The sequence below is a fragment of the Balaenoptera acutorostrata genome, unplaced genomic scaffold (genome assembly GCF_949987535.1).
Source record: "Balaenoptera acutorostrata unplaced genomic scaffold, mBalAcu1.1 scaffold_871, whole genome shotgun sequence".
NCBI classification, from domain to species: Eukaryota; Metazoa; Chordata; class Mammalia; order Artiodactyla; family Balaenopteridae; genus Balaenoptera; species Balaenoptera acutorostrata.
In genome coordinates this window covers 1-18,830 of record NW_026646530.1, presented here as the reverse complement: position 1 = coordinate 18,830, position 18,830 = coordinate 1, and the positions used below count along the sequence as shown (strand labels likewise).

The following is an 18,830-nucleotide window of genomic DNA, read 5'->3' as shown; positions in this document are numbered from 1 at the left end:
GTTCGTACCATTTCAGAATATCCTCAACTGGAAACAACTGAACTGTCCAACAGTTCAAAACTACGTGGAGTTATATTCTTACAAGGCATACACACAGAGACAAAGAACTACGTGAAAAATAGGGTTAAATTTCATAGACATAATGTTGAGTGAAAGAAGTCAGACCCATGCCCCTCCATGCCCCCAAACCCAGTGCATGCCCTGTGATTCAATTTATGTGAAAGTAACAGGCAGAGAGGTTGGGAGGGGTATGTGTGTGATTACTCTGAGCTCTTGCATGGGAAGAGTCATGAGGAAGCCTTCTGTGGTCTGGTAATTTTGCATACCTTAGTTATTTAGGTTGCTTCATCAGTGATTCAGGTTGGTGTACACTGGTAATGGTTTGGGAACTGTACACTCTGTGTACTTTTTGCATAATATGCCTCATTGTTTTAAAGTTTAATGCCACTTGGTTATTGTTAAAGTGATGTTGCTACTTTTTCTTCTGCTTTGTCCTGGGCTAGGAGGGAAAGTAAGTTCAAAGTAGTTACTGTGATATTTTTGCTGTCCTCAGAATTTTGGCTTTCCTTCACTACCGGATATCTGACTACTTACGCATATGCTGCTCACAACCATTACCTTAAGCCGACATTCCACTGTTAATACTGTGTCAAAGAGAGAACCAAGTGTTCATGACCAAATCTGCTCTTTTAAGAATAAATATGAGTCAAGGAAGGGGGGGGCCGTATATGAAATTGAGAAATTCTGATGAGGAAAGTAGTCCAATTAGGCTTAACTAACTCACAGGTGCCAAAGGGGGACACTGGCAGGTAGTACACAAAGAATAGCCGCCACATGCATTTCACCACTAAACTCTCAAGAATTGTTGTGCATCCACACATAGCCAAAAGCGTTTACCTGATTAGTTCGGTACTTCACTAGATTAACCCGTCCAGAGTAGCTGTTTGATGGCTTTCAGCTATCTGTTCCTCCAGGAAAGGGAAAACTCCCCTTTCTCAGGCTTTGTTTGTGTGTGTGTGTGTTTCCTCTCTTCTCTTTTCTGGCTTTTTTATAAATCCTGCCTTTGTTTAATGACAACATCCTAATAACTGTTTCCCATTTTTATTAGTAACCATGTGAGCTAACTCATTCAAAATCTCTTTACTACTTGAAGTAAGTCAGAAAGAGAAAAACAAATATCGTATATTAACGCATATATGTGGAACCTAGAAAAATGGTTCAGATGACCCGGTTTGCAGGGCAGAAAGAGAGACACAGATGTAGAGAACAAACATATGGACCCCAACGGGGGGAAAGCGGCAGAGGGGTTGGTGGTGGTGGGATGCGTTGGGAGATTGGGATTGACATATATACACTAATATATATAAAATAACTATTAAGAACCTGCTGTATTAAAAATATTTTTTTTAATTCAAAAATAATCTCTTTACTACTAATGTTGAAGTATGATTTTCATATTCACATGTGTATACACTATGTTGGTAGCTTTGAAATCTATTCTTGGGTGGAGACTGCCATGGAACGGGAAAGTTTAGGCCTTCAATGGTTGGAAGATAGGTCCTTCTTAGTCTTTAAAGAGACAGTTTCCAGTTAGTATGTGTTTAACAAACGCATCGTCATTCTCTCTGCGTCTAACGTCGTTGCTTCTCCAATGGTCCTGTTTACTCTTTCTCCTCTTCCTCTTCATTTCATTAATGAGTTTGGGGAGGTTTGTAGGCCTACCTTTCAATCTTCTCTTCCTTTTGATATATTGGAGGTTGAACAAGGAAGGGATGCAAATCTCAGTGAAGTTTTCTCAGTTACCCGTGAGCATGGTGGCCAAGGGGAGGGGCTCTGGAGGCAAACTGCTTGGGTCTGAGTGCTGGCTCTCACTGTCACGGGGTGGGGTGGGGGTGGGGGTGGGGGGTGAGACCCTGGAAAGGTTAGCTCAGCTTTTCAGCGCCTCAGTGTTCTCATCTGCAACAAGGGGTGGTAAAGTCCTACGCTATCTTCCAGGGTTGTTATGTGGACTTAGTAAGTGATTCCACAGTAAAGCACTGAGGAACAGTGCTGGTCACTGAGTAAAGCTCGAGAAAGCTGGTATTATCGTTATTATGAAGTCTTTTATTTCCCCTTCTAACTGTACCACTGCTGACTTTCAACATTCCCCAGAACAAACTGCGAATGTTTACATGTTTAGCTGACCTCTTCTCCCTCATATTAGTGACCTGCATCTGGGAAATTGGTTGCTTTGGATGGTGATCGAACTGGTGATCTAAAGGCAGTGGGGGACTGGATCCAGCTTCATCAGATTCTTGGACCTTGGGCAGGCATGACGATCGTTTAGCTCATGGTAGACAATCTCTTGCACATGTTTCTATAGCAAGAGCTTTTCATAGATAGTCAGACATACCTTAAGTATTATAAGAAAAGTGCAAGTATGTACCAGTGACCTGTCTTTTTGGCTGTTGTTGTTTGAAGAAATCAAAGGAAGAAAATAGAATTTACCTGGGAGTTGTAGATTTCCTCCTTCAGGTATGACGGAGTGTTTGTAGCAAGCTAGCATTCACCCTGAAGACGACTCAATCCAGTCTGGATGAAAGGAATTCTGTTTGAAGGCTTTGGGGACATGCAGCTAGGACCCACAGGATCCGCTCCAGAGAGAGAGAAGCTCACTGGAATGAACCGAATTCTCTACCTTTTCCCCTTAGGCCCAAAGGGCACTTGCCCGAACCCCCGGCTCCCGCGGCTTCTGGGAGCTGAGGAGTCAGCAGCGGGGGCGACCCCTGCACTCGGGGGCATAGCCGTGGATCCGAGGACTCTGCGGTCGGTGCGGGAGCCCGAAGGCCGACTGTGGGAGGCTCGGGGGTCCTCCCTTCGGGCCAGGCGAGGAACCCTGAAAGCAGGGCCTCTCGGAAGCCGCAGTCTGCTTGCCTGAGAGATCTCGGGGCTTCAAGGTTCATTCTGCAGTTTAAAAAGTTGGCGACTAGGAGAGTGGTGGCAGGACCTACGGATTTCAGGGATGTGCCACTAGGCGGCAGCACCCGCCGTGTTTCCGTAGTGTAGCGGTTATCACGTTCGCCTCACACGCGAAAGGTCCCCGGTTCGAAACCGGGCGGAAACAAACGTCCTTCCTTTCTGAAGTTTTTACCTTCCCATTCCAAAAACCAAAACGGGCGAAAGGCAGGGGCTGAGGCGGCGGGCGCAGCCTCAGTTTCCATCCCCAAGGTACAGGCCAGGAGTTCCCTTACTGCCTGAGAGCCTGCTCAGCACCAGGAACCCGCCCTCCTTTCTCTGCTCTGAGGCACCGCGGAGCGCAGGCCACAGCCAGCTAATCCAAGTGGGCAAAGGACAAGGCTGACTTCGGGTCAGTTTTACATCCGGAAATCCCCTCACCTACTAAGCAGGCGCCTAAACCTCTTCCACATGTTCACACGAGTTATGTCTCTGAAAACCGAGGAGTTCATCCCAGTGAGGCACACTTGGCTTTCCCCCACCTCGGCACACCTACGCAACAGTTTGATCTGCGTGACGCCACAAAAGAGACCGAACCCGACTGTGCACCGGGGACCCGAGCCAAAGACACGGAAATGAACAATGTCAGGCTCCACGAATTGAGCCGGTCGCGGAGGGGAAGGAGCCCGTAGCGGTGCCGTCTCCAGGAGAGCCCCCAGAGCCAGGGCAGAGATCAGGAAGTGGACGGATCCGCCCATCACCTGCTGACATCCCAGTCGGCAGCTGACTCAAGGGAAAAGCGAGGTTCAGGAAGAGAGCAGGACCTTGGCTCGGCAGCACACAGCGCTGAAGCTAGACCAGGACGGACCTTGTGTCCTGTCTCAGGGCCCAAGGCGTCGCCCAAGACTGGAGAGGTGAAGGGTGATGAGCAGCCGGGCAAGGGCTGGGAGCCTTGCACAGCTGCATTCAGCCCTGGGCTTCTGGGAAATCTCCGTTCCTGCTCTCCGGGTCTCTGAAGTTTAGTCTTGACTTCTACAATTTTCACGTGGAGACGCTACGTCGGGGCTCCTCAATGGTTCCCTGGTGGTCTAGTGGCTAGGATTCGGCGCTTTCACCGCTGCGGCCCGGGTTCGATTCCCGGTCAGGGAAGCCTCTGCAAAAATGTTTTTCTTCTTTTTCCCCTTCAGCGTCTCCACTGGCAGGCGTCTTCCTCTTCCTGCCCCGACCAGAGCTGTGTTTTGCTTCAAGGTTCAGATGCAGACGAGCTTCTGCACTGAGTCCCCAAATGCCGGCGAGTCCCGGCCTCAGGGTCCTTGACATCGCGCAGGCTGGAGGACGTGAGATGTAATGAACAGCCTGGGCTGGCCGGCTCTCGCCTCGGCTCTTTTCCCCCTGCATGTTACAAACCCGAAGTCTTATTTACCGCGTTTTCATCCCAAGAGAATCGGAGACTCGAGTTCCAAACATTCATTAAGAACCACAACCAAAGCCCTTGGAAACATACAAGAAAGTTGCAAGAGGAATAACATCGTATATTCTGTACGTAAGTGCACAGTAAACATTTTCCCACGTTGGGTTTCTCACTCTCTCTCCGTACGTAAGAATGGCGACACCACTTGAGAGTTCCTTGCAGACCTCTCCACTCAAGATTGCTCCTTTCGTTTGGCGTGTCTCTCAAAGGCAGCTTCTGCGGGACTTGTCCTCCAAGACCAGGGGAAGCCTCTGTCCTCGCGAGGAGGCCCCTTTGCCCTTTCGGGAACCTGAAATCCGTTCTCTTCAGGCTGTAGAGAAGCTTCAAGAGGAGTTTTATTCCGCTCCCCCCGAAGCGCAGGCCAGGCACGTTCTGTGCTAGTAGGAATCCCCCCGGGCCGGCTGCCCTCCGGTCTCCTTCCCGGTTGCCTTGGCGGGCAGTGGGGTCTTGGGTCAGCCTGAGCGCTGGAACCGCCTACCTCGCGAAAGGCCCTTCTGGGAAGTGCAGCTGCCCCTTGGCTGTTGCCTGGATCTCTGTGCCCTGCACGGAGCGTAAAGGGTTCTGACAGGACACAAAGGTGACGAATCCTTCCCTGGAGTGAGTGGGAGGATGAGAGGACCAGATGGGAAATGCGTCCAAGGGAGGGGGTGTATTCTCAAGTGCTTGTCAGAATTGTCTGCATGGGTGGCTGCCCTATGATAATAGTGCTTAGTGTTGTCTTTTCCTGACGTCGACCCAGTCTCAGGTCCAGTGGGATCGGCTGCTCTAAACTTTCCGTTTTTCCGAAGCTTTGGAACTGGTACCGTTTTCCTGCGAGAAAGGCGGCACATCCTAGGAATTAGTCAGTGTCTACTCCATAGAGAGGCGAGGAAAGGGGGCGTGCTGCTGTCTCTGTGGCGCAATGGGTTAGCGCGTTCGGCTGTTAATCGAAAGGTTGGTGGTTCGAGCCCACCCAGGGACGGTGGGAGAGGTTTTAGAACCCATTCAGCGTTTTTTTCTGTGCTGATTACCATTGCAGGTGTTCCATGCTGATTATCACCTGTACATCTGCTCCCACAAAGTTTACCGAACTGCATTCGGGGTCCTAGCCACCTCACGACTGCTGCCAGTCTTGGGCCACACTCCCCTTCCCAGCTCTATTGTCTGTCGTCTCTATTGGACTCTATACTTGCCTAACTTACGGCCTTCTGAAAGAGATCGAGGAAGCCACGGTCTGGTGGGATAGTCTTTATTCTGCCAAGTCTACAGACTTGGACAAGAAAGTTCTATTTCATGTGTCTCAAATTTTTCAGCTGTGAACGTTAGTAATTCTTCTATGAATGATGTTATCGGTGAACTCATCATCATAATTCTCCTCTGCATTATTTTTGATAAAGGCATTTCTTCCATGGTTGTGTAGTATTTGGTTTCATGGCTTCACGATGACGAATAGGCTGCAACCATCATTATTGTACACACACCTCTGACCACTCGTGCAGGTGTTTCCAGAGCGTAGAGAACTGCAAGTGCAAGTGCTACCTTTCGTGTTTCTATGCTTCTAATGTTGGCAAATCCTTCAAGTTTGCCCTCCACAGAAGTGGCACTGAATCATATTCCATTTTATTTTCCAGTCTTTCAATGTCCCTTTCTTCATTTACTTGCCAACACAGCAACCTTTCTATACATCTCTCTATGGTAGTCTAACTAATAAAGGGAGCAGTGCCCTCCCGACATAACTAAGGGGAAGGACAACAGGGGGACACTGTGGGCAGTACACAGAGATATTCTATTGCATACGTTCGAAAGCTCAACATTCAATATTTTTAAAGTCTCCCAATAACTGTAATGGTTTTCTCTGCAGACCTAGTCAACAGGGTCCAGAGAAGACTGCCCAGAGTGACGTCTTTGACAACGTCCTGCCAAGCAACTTATCCAAAGAGAAGAATCTCGCTCATCCCAGAGGTTTTTTCCTTCTCCCCTTTTCTCTTTTATTTATACATTTTGGTTATACTTTTAATTTGATGCGAACAATCTAATGCCTGTCCTTCCTCCTATCAAATGGGGAATTCGCATGGGAATAAGTGTTTCTATGTTTTTCCTTGACCGTTTTTTGTTTGTTTTTTGGCTGTGACGATAACAATTAGCCCATCTAAGACACCTCGTGGGAGCCAACAGAATCCTGCCCCCCACCAGTTCCTGCTTCAGACCTGGACCCTTAGAGCTATTGGCTCGTGTTTGCTCTGTTCTGTTATATCTCATGTGCAGCAATTGAGCATTTTGGCTTTTTCATACTGTGTGGTTACTGGACACGGATTTTGTCTCTCTCTCTCCCTCTCATTTGTGCATCACTAATTTCTCGTCTCAGTGCGGGATTCTGGTTTTCATTTTAGGAAGTGAACTTCTGGGGATGATCCCTGTTGGGTGGCGGTTGACAGGGATCCATTCCCTGTTAGGTAGAAGATGACAGCTAATCCGGACCATGAGTCTTTTTGGTCTGATGCTTGTCCTGAGGATTCTGGTGTTTCCTGGTATGAGACACCGCAGCAGTGAGAAGCTGTCCACCTCTTGTCTTTCCACTATTTGCTAAAAACCACGTGGGCCCAGTCAACCCTTGTCAATAACTGCAAAAGTGTAGTAGCTACAATCAGGACGATCTTAATATGCAATGGTTCCCTCATAAGGAACTCAACATTAATAAGGGGGATTAATACAGGAAGAATATTGAATTTTTAGCACGGAATAGGCAGCTTTCTTTCATTGGTATACTCAAGGTTCTAAATAACTGAAAAAATTCAAACAAATGTCCTTCAGGGATGGCTGAAATCAGACTACAGAAAGCAGAGGAGAGACATAGCATTACAAAGAAGCAACAAAGTCAGCAACATGAGCACTTGTGACAACCCTACAAATCAAGAGTTAAACCTTCCAGAACTGTAAGCCCGTTCGGTCCTTAATAAAAATGGAGGAGGAGCAATGACTTCATGCACAGATACATACCCTGGAGACTCAAAAGCATATCACAGAATTACTCCGAGTTTCATTGATGAGCTTCCTTCAAGGACCTAATGTGGCTTACTTATTTCATTTTGTTTCCCTCACTGTCAGTTGCTGTTAAAACATATCATTGCCTCTGCTTTCACCTTAAATAATGCCCACTAGTTTGATGAATTTTTTTCCCTTTAAATATATCTTCTCAGAAGCAAAACAATATACTTTCTCTTCCTTGGGAGAGAATAGACAAAGTAGGCCTCTAAAAACTTAAATTAATTAAAACTCAGTTCCCCAATTAATTTCAGGAAAGTAATAATCACTCGTATAAATTTAAAATAAGAAAATTAAGAATTTCTGGGAAGAATGCTTTACTACTTATGCTTTCAATGTGGTATTTATATAAGGAAAAATTTTGTTGTGGAATTGGTGACAAGGAACGATAACAGATTTAGCTGTAGATTAAATGAATGGTCTTGATTACTCGGAACAAGAGTGAGAAACGAAATGAAATGGATTACAAAGATGACCCTTAATACTTTTAAGCAATTTAAATAATTTATACATTTTATATATCATGACATTTAAAGTGTTTATGTCATGTCGTGTGCTTTTATCGAGGTTACTCAGAAAAATTAGATTGGTTTCATAATTTTGGTCTAAAAACGACTATATATATATTTTCAGATTATGTTATGATGTAGAAAATAATGGTGGCATAATATACTGTTGTGTAAGTCTTGGCTTTATTTTGGCTTGAAAATCTGAGTTACGTTGGACTTCCTAAATTTCCTGTACTGGTTGTACTGGTTAAATAAGCAAACGTATCCAATAAGTTTTCAACGAGTAAAAATTTAAATTTATGTGTTGAAGTATATTAAATATACTAGTCAAGTACATTAAATATACTAATATCTTTAAAGAGGAATGAATACTTGTAATTCTAGAAACCAGACGACTCAATTATTCCACTTACAATTTTTGGTAAATATTTTTAGGCGTCATCTAATATATGATTCCATATATACCAATATATGATTCCAACATTCCCATGTTCCAACATGCGTCAGCTTAAATTACAAGTTCAAGATCTGGAGTTAACTTCAATCCTTTGACTAACAGTAAATTGATTTAATTAACGAATCATCTTTGGTTGCCTGCAAATTCTCTCTGTCTTTGTCCTTCCCGTTTGTCCTGATTTCATGATAGGTCGGTCGACAACAGTGCTTTCGTTGGGGAATGCTGTTGTTTTCTGGCTTCACATATATTTCTATAGTTTGTAGGTTTGTGGCTGGTGCTGTGGCTATTCTTATGTGTTCCCTTGACAAAAGTTCAGTAGAGTGGCTTGTGTTTTCACTGCTCTGACATGTCAGAATCATAACCTTAATGCTGAGCACTGCACGGCTTCTGAAACCTTCTCAAAGCGCCTCCTTGCTTCTTGTTACACATTCATTTTTTGCATGGCACTTGCTTTCTCTCACAGCAAGCACCAGAATCCAGCTTGGCAAAGAAATGATATCATTGAAAAGAATGTAGAAAAATCTAATGTTGGCAGGTTTTACTATGTAAATTACACCTCAATAAAGCTTACTTTAAAAAAAAAAGGACAAACAAAACCAAATGTTGACAGGATGGAGAGCACTGGAAATTCTTATTCATTTCTGGAAAGGGTATAAAAAAGTTCCACAGGTTGGAAAAAAAATTTGGCAGCATCCACTGAGGGTCATACATACACAGTTACATGCTGTGGCCCAGAAATCGTACTTTTCGCTGTGCTGTACCTTTGACCTGTGCTCTCCGATATGATAGGTGCAAGCCACATGTAGCTACTGAACACTTGAAAGTTGCTAGGGCCACAGGTTGTAATGATAATATTTTGATGTAGTAAGTCTCCTAAAACATTAAAATAGGTTAAAACAGAAAATTCAAAATTCCTTGTGACAGGTTTGAAAACGAATAAAGGGAAACGTCACTCAGATGAAGTCGGGATACCAGAAGTGGGAGCTCTCATGGGGTACCACTCAAGTTCAAAGACAGGAAGTATCGTCAATTACAAACCCAAACAGAAGAAGCATCAGCAGGAAGAATCCTCGATTACAGGCCCCAACAGAAAAACATATTCGTTGCATCTCCTGCAGGAAATCAGCAACTTGGCAATGAGAAACCGTCATCACCCTGAACTTTCACTTTTCTCCAGTGGACTTGGGTTCAAAACAGCCTCCCTCAGCTTCCTCCTCTCTCTCTGTAAAACAAGGTTCCTTCCTCTCCTTTGTTTGTGGGACTTGCCTATGGCTTTTGCTATAGCTTGCTTGTCCTGAATTGCCATTCTTCCGCTATTCCTGAATAAACGCTTTTTGCTGGAAAAAAACAAAAAACAACCCCCCCCCCAACTTTTATATATTTTTATAAATTTTTAAAATTGATTTTGTGTATTTGTTTTTGGCTGCGTTGGGTCTTCGTTGCTGGGCGAGGGCTCTCTCTAGTTGCAGTGATTGGGGGCTGCTCTTCCTTGTGGTGGCTTCTCTTGTTGCGGAGCACGGGCTCTAGGCGGGCAGGCGTCAGTAGTTGTGGCATGAGGGCTCAGTAGTTGTGGCTCACGGGCTCTAGAGCGTAGGCTCAGTAGTTGGGGTGCACGGGCTTAGTTGCTCCACGGCATGTGGGATCTTCCCGGAACCGGGCTCGACCCCGTGTCCCCTGCCTTGGCAGGCGGATTCTTAACCAATGCGCAACCAGGGAAACCCCCAAAAGTATTATCTTGAAAGTCAACACTGGCATTATTCTCTTGGAATGGGGTGCTCTAGAAAAATGTGTATGTCCCCCAAAAGTCATAAAAAAATGTTCGTACCATTTCAGAATATCCTCAACTGGAAACAACTGAACTGTCCAACAGTTCAAAACTACGTGGAGTTATATTCTTACAAGGCATACACACAGAGACAAAGAACTACGTGAAAAATAGGGTTAAATTTCATAGACATAATGTTGAGTGAAAGAAGTCAGACCCATGCCCCTCCATGCCCCCAAACCCAGTGCATGCCCTGTGATTCAATTTATGTGAAAGTAACAGGCAGAGAGGTTGGGAGGGGTATGTGTGTGATTACTCTGAGCTCTTGCATGGGAAGAGTCATGAGGAAGCCTTCTGTGGTCTGGTAATTTTGCATACCTTAGTTATTTAGGTTGCTTCATCAGTGATTCAGGTTGGTGTACACTGGTAATGGTTTGGGAACTGTACACTCTGTGTACTTTTTGCATAATATGCCTCATTGTTTTAAAGTTTAATGCCACTTGGTTATTGTTAAAGTGATGTTGCTACTTTTTCTTCTGCTTTGTCCTGGGCTAGGAGGGAAAGTAAGTTCAAAGTAGTTACTGTGATATTTTTGCTGTCCTCAGAATTTTGGCTTTCCTTCACTACCGGATATCTGACTACTTACGCATATGCTGCTCACAACCATTACCTTAAGCCGACATTCCACTGTTAATACTGTGTCAAAGAGAGAACCAAGTGTTCATGACCAAATCTGCTCTTTTAAGAATAAATATGAGTCAAGGAACGGGGGGGCCGTATATGAAATTGAGAAATTCTGATGAGGAAAGTAGTCCAATTAGGCTTAACTAACTCACAGGTGCCAAAGGGGGACACTGGCAGGTAGTACACAAAGAATAGCCGCCACATGCATTTCACCACTAAACTCTCAAGAATTGTTGTGCATCCACACATAGCCAAAAGCGTTTACCTGATTAGTTCGGTACTTCACTAGATTAACCCGTCCAGAGTAGCTGTTTGATGGCTTTCAGCTATCTGTTCCTCCAGGAAAGGGAAAACTCCCCTTTCTCAGGCTTTGTTTGTGTGTGTGTGTGTTTCCTCTCTTCTCTTTTCTGGCTTTTTTATAAATCCTGCCTTTGTTTAATGACAACATCCTAATAACTGTTTCCCATTTTTATTAGTAACCATGTGAGCTAACTCATTCAAAATCTCTTTACTACTTGAAGTAAGTCAGAAAGAGAAAAACAAATATCGTATATTAACGCATATATGTGGAACCTAGAAAAATGGTTCAGATGACCCGGTTTGCAGGGCAGAAAGAGAGACACAGATGTAGAGAACAAACATATGGACCCCAACGGGGGGAAAGCGGCAGAGGGGTTGGTGGTGGTGGGATGCGTTGGGAGATTGGGATTGACATATATACACTAATATATATAAAATAACTATTAAGAACCTGCTGTATTAAAAATATTTTTTTTAATTCAAAAATAATCTCTTTACTACTAATGTTGAAGTATGATTTTCATATTCACATGTGTATACACTATGTTGGTAGCTTTGAAATCTATTCTTGGGTGGAGACTGCCATGGAACGGGAAAGTTTAGGCCTTCAATGGTTGGAAGATAGGTCCTTCTTAGTCTTTAAAGAGACAGTTTCCAGTTAGTATGTGTTTAACAAACGCATCGTCATTCTCTCTGCGTCTAACGTCGTTGCTTCTCCAATGGTCCTGTTTACTCTTTCTCCTCTTCCTCTTCATTTCATTAATGAGTTTGGGGAGGTTTGTAGGCCTACCTTTCAATCTTCTCTTCCTTTTGATATATTGGAGGTTGAACAAGGAAGGGATGCAAATCTCAGTGAAGTTTTCTCAGTTACCCGTGAGCATGGTGGCCAAGGGGAGGGGCTCTGGAGGCAAACTGCTTGGGTCTGAGTGCTGGCTCTCACTGTCACGGGGTGGGGTGGGGGTGGGGGTGGGGGGTGAGACCCTGGAAAGCTTAGCTCAGCTTTTCAGCGCCTCAGTGTTCTCATCTGCAACAAGGGGTGGTAAAGTCCTACGCTATCTTCCAGGGTTGTTATGTGGACTTAGTAAGTGATTCCACAGTAAAGCACTGAGGAACAGTGCTGGTCACTGAGTAAAGCTCGAGAAAGCTGGTATTATCGTTATTATGAAGTCTTTTATTTCCCCTTCTAACTGTACCACTGCTGACTTTCAACATTCCCCAGAACAAACTGCGAATGTTTACATGTTTAGCTGACCTCTTCTCCCTCATATTAGTGACCTGCATCTGGGAAATTGGTTGCTTTGGATGGTGATCGAACTGGTGATCTAAAGGCAGTGGGGGACTGGATCCAGCTTCATCAGATTCTTGGACCTTGGGCAGGCATGACGATCGTTTAGCTCATGGTAGACAATCTCTTGCACATGTTTCTATAGCAAGAGCTTTTCATAGATAGTCAGACATACCTTAAGTATTATAAGAAAAGTGCAAGTATGTACCAGTGACCTGTCTTTTTGGCTGTTGTTGTTTGAAGAAATCAAAGGAAGAAAATAGAATTTACCTGGGAGTTGTAGATTTCCTCCTTCAGGTATGACGGAGTGTTTGTAGCAAGCTAGCATTCACCCTGAAGACGACTCAATCCAGTCTGGATGAAAGGAATTCTGTTTGAAGGCTTTGGGGACATGCAGCTAGGACCCACAGGATCCGCTCCAGAGAGAGAGAAGCTCACTGGAATGAACCGAATTCTCTACCTTTTCCCCTTAGGCCCAAAGGGCACTTGCCCGAACCCCCGGCTCCCGCGGCTTCTGGGAGCTGAGGAGTCAGCAGCGGGGGCGACCCCTGCACTCGGGGGCATAGCCGTGGATCCGAGGACTCTGCGGTCGGTGCGGGAGCCCGAAGGCCGACTGTGGGAGGCTCGGGGGTCCTCCCTTCGGGCCAGGCGAGGAACCCTGAAAGCAGGGCCTCTCGGAAGCCGCAGTCTGCTTGCCTGAGAGATCTCGGGGCTTCAAGGTTCATTCTGCAGTTTAAAAAGTTGGCGACTAGGAGAGTGGTGGCAGGACCTACGGATTTCAGGGATGTGCCACTAGGCGGCAGCACCCGCCGTGTTTCCGTAGTGTAGCGGTTATCACGTTCGCCTCACACGCGAAAGGTCCCCGGTTCGAAACCGGGCGGAAACAAACGTCCTTCCTTTCTGAAGTTTTTACCTTCCCATTCCAAAAACCAAAACGGGCGAAAGGCAGGGGCTGAGGCGGCGGGCGCAGCCTCAGTTTCCATCCCCAAGGTACAGGCCAGGAGTTCCCTTACTGCCTGAGAGCCTGCTCAGCACCAGGAACCCGCCCTCCTTTCTCTGCTCTGAGGCACCGCGGAGCGCAGGCCACAGCCAGCTAATCCAAGTGGGCAAAGGACAAGGCTGACTTCGGGTCAGTTTTACATCCGGAAATCCCCTCACCTACTAAGCAGGCGCCTAAACCTCTTCCACATGTTCACACGAGTTATGTCTCTGAAAACCGAGGAGTTCATCCCAGTGAGGCACACTTGGCTTTCCCCCACCTCGGCACACCTACGCAACAGTTTGATCTGCGTGACGCCACAAAAGAGACCGAACCCGACTGTGCACCGGGGACCCGAGCCAAAGACACGGAAATGAACAATGTCAGGCTCCACGAATTGAGCCGGTCGCGGAGGGGAAGGAGCCCGTAGCGGTGCCGTCTCCAGGAGAGCCCCCAGAGCCAGGGCAGAGATCAGGAAGTGGACGGATCCGCCCATCACCTGCTGACATCCCAGTCGGCAGCTGACTCAAGGGAAAAGCGAGGTTCAGGAAGAGAGCAGGACCTTGGCTCGGCAGCACACAGCGCTGAAGCTAGACCAGGACGGACCTTGTGTCCTGTCTCAGGGCCCAAGGCGTCGCCCAAGACTGGAGAGGTGAAGGGTGATGAGCAGCCGGGCAAGGGCTGGGAGCCTTGCACAGCTGCATTCAGCCCTGGGCTTCTGGGAAATCTCCGTTCCTGCTCTCCGGGTCTCTGAAGTTTAGTCTTGACTTCTACAATTTTCACGTGGAGACGCTACGTCGGGGCTCCTCAATGGTTCCCTGGTGGTCTAGTGGCTAGGATTCGGCGCTTTCACCGCTGCGGCCCGGGTTCGATTCCCGGTCAGGGAAGCCTCTGCAAAAATGTTTTTCTTCTTTTTCCCCTTCAGCGTCTCCACTGGCAGGCGTCTTCCTCTTCCTGCCCCGACCAGAGCTGTGTTTTGCTTCAAGGTTCAGATGCAGACGAGCTTCTGCACTGAGTCCCCAAATGCCGGCGAGTCCCGGCCTCAGGGTCCTTGACATCGCGCAGGCTGGAGGACGTGAGATGTAATGAACAGCCTGGGCTGGCCGGCTCTCGCCTCGGCTCTTTTCCCCCTGCATGTTACAAACCCGAAGTCTTATTTACCGCGTTTTCATCCCAAGAGAATCGGAGACTCGAGTTCCAAACATTCATTAAGAACCACAACCAAAGCCCTTGGAAACATACAAGAAAGTTGCAAGAGGAATAACATCGTATATTCTGTACGTAAGTGCACAGTAAACATTTTCCCACGTTGGGTTTCTCACTCTCTCTCCGTACGTAAGAATGGCGACACCACTTGAGAGTTCCTTGCAGACCTCTCCACTCAAGATTGCTCCTTTCGTTTGGCGTGTCTCTCAAAGGCAGCTTCTGCGGGACTTGTCCTCCAAGACCAGGGGAAGCCTCTGTCCTCGCGAGGAGGCCCCTTTGCCCTTTCAGGAACCTGAAATCCGTTCTCTTCAGGCTGTAGAGAAGCTTCAAGAGGAGTTTTATTCCGCTCCCCCCGAAGCGCAGGCCAGGCACGTTCTGTGCTAGTAGGAATCCCCCCGGGCCGGCTGCCCTCCGGTCTCCTTCCCGGTTGCCTTGGCGGGCAGTGGGGTCTTGGGTCAGCCTGAGCGCTGGAACCGCCTACCTCGCGAAAGGCCCTTCTGGGAAGTGCAGCTGCCCCTTGGCTGTTGCCTGGATCTCTGTGCCCTGCACGGAGCGTAAAGGGTTCTGACAGGACACAAAGGTGACGAATCCTTCCCTGGAGTGAGTGGGAGGATGAGAGGACCAGATGGGAAATGCGTCCAAGGGAGGGGGTGTATTCTCAAGTGCTTGTCAGAATTGTCTGCATGGGTGGCTGCCCTATGATAATAGTGCTTAGTGTTGTCTTTTCCTGACGTCGACCCAGTCTCAGGTCCAGTGGGATCGGCTGCTCTAAACTTTCCGTTTTTCCGAAGCTTTGGAACTGGTACCGTTTTCCTGCGAGAAAGGCGGCACATCCTAGGAATTAGTCAGTGTCTACTCCATAGAGAGGCGAGGAAAGGGGGCGTGCTGCTGTCTCTGTGGCGCAATGGGTTAGCGCGTTCGGCTGTTAATCGAAAGGTTGGTGGTTCGAGCCCACCCAGGGACGATGGGAGAGGTTTTAGAACCCATTCAGCGTTTTTTTCTGTGCTGATTACCATTGCAGGTGTTCCATGCTGATTATCACCTGTACATCTGCTCCCACAAAGTTTACCGAACTGCATTCGGGGTCCTAGCCACCTCACGACTGCTGCCAGTCTTGGGCCACACTCCCCTTCCCAGCTCTATTGTCTGTCGTCTCTATTGGACTCTATACTTGCCTAACTTACGGCCTTCTGAAAGAGATCGAGGAAGCCACGGTCTGGTGGGATAGTCTTTATTCTGCCAAGTCTACAGACTTGGACAAGAAAGTTCTATTTTATGTGTCTCAAATTTTTCAGCTGTGAACGTTAGTAATTCTTCTATGAATGATGTTATCGGTGAACTCATCATCATAATTCTCCTCTGCATTATTTTTGATAAAGGCATTTCTTCCATGGTTGTGTAGTATTTGGTTTCATGGCTTCACGATGACGAATAGGCTGCAACCATCATTATTGTACACACACCTCTGACCACTCGTGCAGGTGTTTCCAGAGCGTAGAGAACTGCAAGTGCAAGTGCTACCTTTCGTGTTTCTATGCTTCTAATGTTGGCAAATCCTTCAAGTTTGCCCTCCACAGAAGTGGCACTGAATCATATTCCATTTTATTTTCCAGTCTTTCAATGTCCCTTTCTTCATTTACTTGCCAACACAGCAACCTTTCTATACATCTCTCTATGGTAGTCTAACTAATAAAGGGAGCAGTGCCCTCCCGACATAACTAAGGGGAAGGACAACAGGGGGACACTGTGGGCAGTACACAGAGATATTCTATTGCATACGTTCGAAAGCTCAACATTCAATATTTTTAAAGTCTCCCAATAACTGTAATGGTTTTCTCTGCAGACCTAGTCAACAGGGTCCAGAGAAGACTGCCCAGAGTGACGTCTTTGACAACGTCCTGCCAAGCAACTTATCCAAAGAGAAGAATCTCGCTCATCCCAGAGGTTTTTTCCTTCTCCCCTTTTCTCTTTTATTTATACATTTTGGTTATACTTTTAATTTGATGCAAACAATCTAATGCCTGTCCTTCCTCCTATCAAATGGGGAATTCGCATGGGAATAAGTGTTTCTATGTTTTTCCTTGACCGTTTTTTGTTTGTTTTTTGGCTGTGACGATAACAATTAGCCCATCTAAGACACCTCGTGGGAGCCAACAGAATCCTGCCCCCCACCAGTTCCTGCTTCAGACCTGGACCCTTAGAGCTATTGGCTCGTGTTTGCTCTGTTCTGTTATATCTCATGTGCAGCAATTGAGCATTTTGGCTTTTTCATACTGTGTGGTTACTGGACACGGATTTTGTGTCTCTCTCTCCCTCTCATTTGTGCATCACTAATTTCTCGTCTCAGTGCGGGATTCTGGTTTTCATTTTAGGAAGTGAACTTCTGGGGATGATCCCTGTTGGGTGGCGGTTGACAGGGATCCATTCCCTGTTAGGTAGAAGATGACAGCTAATCCGGACCATGAGTCTTTTTGGTCTGATGCTTGTCCTGAGGATTCTGGTGTTTCCTGGTATGAGACACCGCAGCAGTGAGAAGCTGTCCACCTCTTGTCTTTCCACTATTTGCTAAAAACCACGTGGGCCCAGTCAACCCTTGTCAATAACTGCAAAAGTGTAGTAGCTACAATCAGGACGATCTTAATATGCAATGGTTCCCTCATAAGGAACTCAACATTAATAAGGGGGATTAATACAGGAAGAATATTGAATTTTTAGCACGGAATAGGCAGCTTTCTTTCATTGGTATACTCAAGGTTCTAAATAACTGAAAAAATTCAAACAAATGTCCTTCAGGGATGGCTGAAATCAGACTACAGAAAGCAGAGGAGAGACATAGCATTACAAAGAAGCAACAAAGTCAGCAACATGAGCACTTGTGACAACCCTACAAATCAAGAGTTAAACCTTCCAGAACTGTAAGCCCGTTCGGTCCTTAATAAAAATGGAGGAGGAGCAATGACTTCATGCACAGATACATACCCTGGAGACTCAAAAGCATATCACAGAATTACTCCGAGTTTCATTGATGAGCTTCCTTCAAGGACCTAATGTGGCTTACTTATTTCATTTTGTTTCCCTCACTGTCAGTTGCTGTTAAAACATATCATTGCCTCTGCTTTCACCTTAAATAATGCCCACTAGTTTGATGAATTTTTTTCCCTTTAAATATATCTTCTCAGAAGCAAAACAATATACTTTCTCTTCCTTGGGAGAGAATAGACAAAGTAGGCCTCTAAAAACTTAAATTAATTAAAACTCAGTTCCCCAATTAATTTCAGGAAAGTAATAATCACTCGTATAAATTTAAAATAAGAAAATTAAGAATTTCTGGGAAGAATGCTTTACTACTTATGCTTTCAATGTGGTATTTATATAAGGAAAAATTTTGTTGTGGAATTGGTGACAAGGAACGATAACAGATTTAGCTGTAGATTAAATGAATGGTCTTGATTACTCGGAACAAGAGTGAGAAACGAAATGAAATGGATTACAAAGATGACCCTTAATACTTTTAAGCAATTTAAATAATTTATACATTTTATATATCATGACATTTAAAGTGTTTATGTCATGTCGTGTGCTTTTATCGAGGTTACTCAGAAAAATTAGATTGGTTTCATAATTTTGGTCTAAAAACGACTATATATATATTTTCAGATTATGTTATGATGTAGAAAATAATGGTGGCATAATATACTGTTGTGTAAGTCTTGGCTTTATTTTGGCTTGAAAATCTGAGTTACGTTGGACTTCCTAAATTTCCTGTACTGGTTGTACTGGTTAAATAAGCAAACGTATCCAATAAGTTTTCAACGAGTAAAAATTTAAATTTATGTGTTGAAGTATATTAAATATACTAGTCAAGTACATTAAATATACTAATATCTTTAAAGAGGAATGAATACTTGTAATTCTAGAAACCAGACGACTCAATTATTCCACTTACAATTTTTGGTAAATATTTTTAGGCGTCATCTAATATATGATTCCATATATACCAATATATGATTCCAACATTCCCATGTTCCAACATGCGTCAGCTTAAATTACAAGTTCAAGATCTGGAGTTAACTTCAATCCTTTGACTAACAGTAAATTGATTTAATTAACGAATCATCTTTGGTTGCCTGCAAATTCTCTCTGTCTTTGTCCTTCCCGTTTGTCCTGATTTCATGATAGGTCGGTCGACAACAGTGCTTTCGTTGGGGAATGCTGTTGT

General features: G+C 45.4%; 1 long non-coding RNA gene and 4 other non-coding genes across 5 annotated transcripts; all 5 read left to right on the top strand.

Moving 5' to 3' along the window:
- The first annotated feature begins 3,030 nt into the window (after positions 1–3,030).
- Positions 3,031–3,103, top strand: TRNAV-CAC (transfer RNA valine (anticodon CAC)). The gene has a single exon. It is a non-coding gene; the product is annotated as a tRNA-Val (tRNA).
- Positions 3,043–9,742, top strand: LOC114237141 (uncharacterized). Its single transcript, XR_003622903.2, has 3 exons — positions 3,043–4,473; positions 6,246–6,346; positions 9,317–9,742. It is a non-coding gene; the product is annotated as an uncharacterized LOC114237141 (long non-coding RNA).
- TRNAN-GUU (transfer RNA asparagine (anticodon GUU)) lies at positions 5,293–5,366 on the top strand. The gene has a single exon. It is a non-coding gene; the product is annotated as a tRNA-Asn (tRNA).
- Positions 9,743–13,239: 3,497 nt separating the features above from the next.
- TRNAV-CAC (transfer RNA valine (anticodon CAC)) lies at positions 13,240–13,312 on the top strand. The gene has a single exon. It is a non-coding gene; the product is annotated as a tRNA-Val (tRNA).
- A 2,189-nt stretch (positions 13,313–15,501) lies between these two features.
- On the top strand, positions 15,502–15,575 carry TRNAN-GUU (transfer RNA asparagine (anticodon GUU)). The gene has a single exon. It is a non-coding gene; the product is annotated as a tRNA-Asn (tRNA).
- Positions 15,576–18,830: the final 3,255 nt, after the last annotated feature.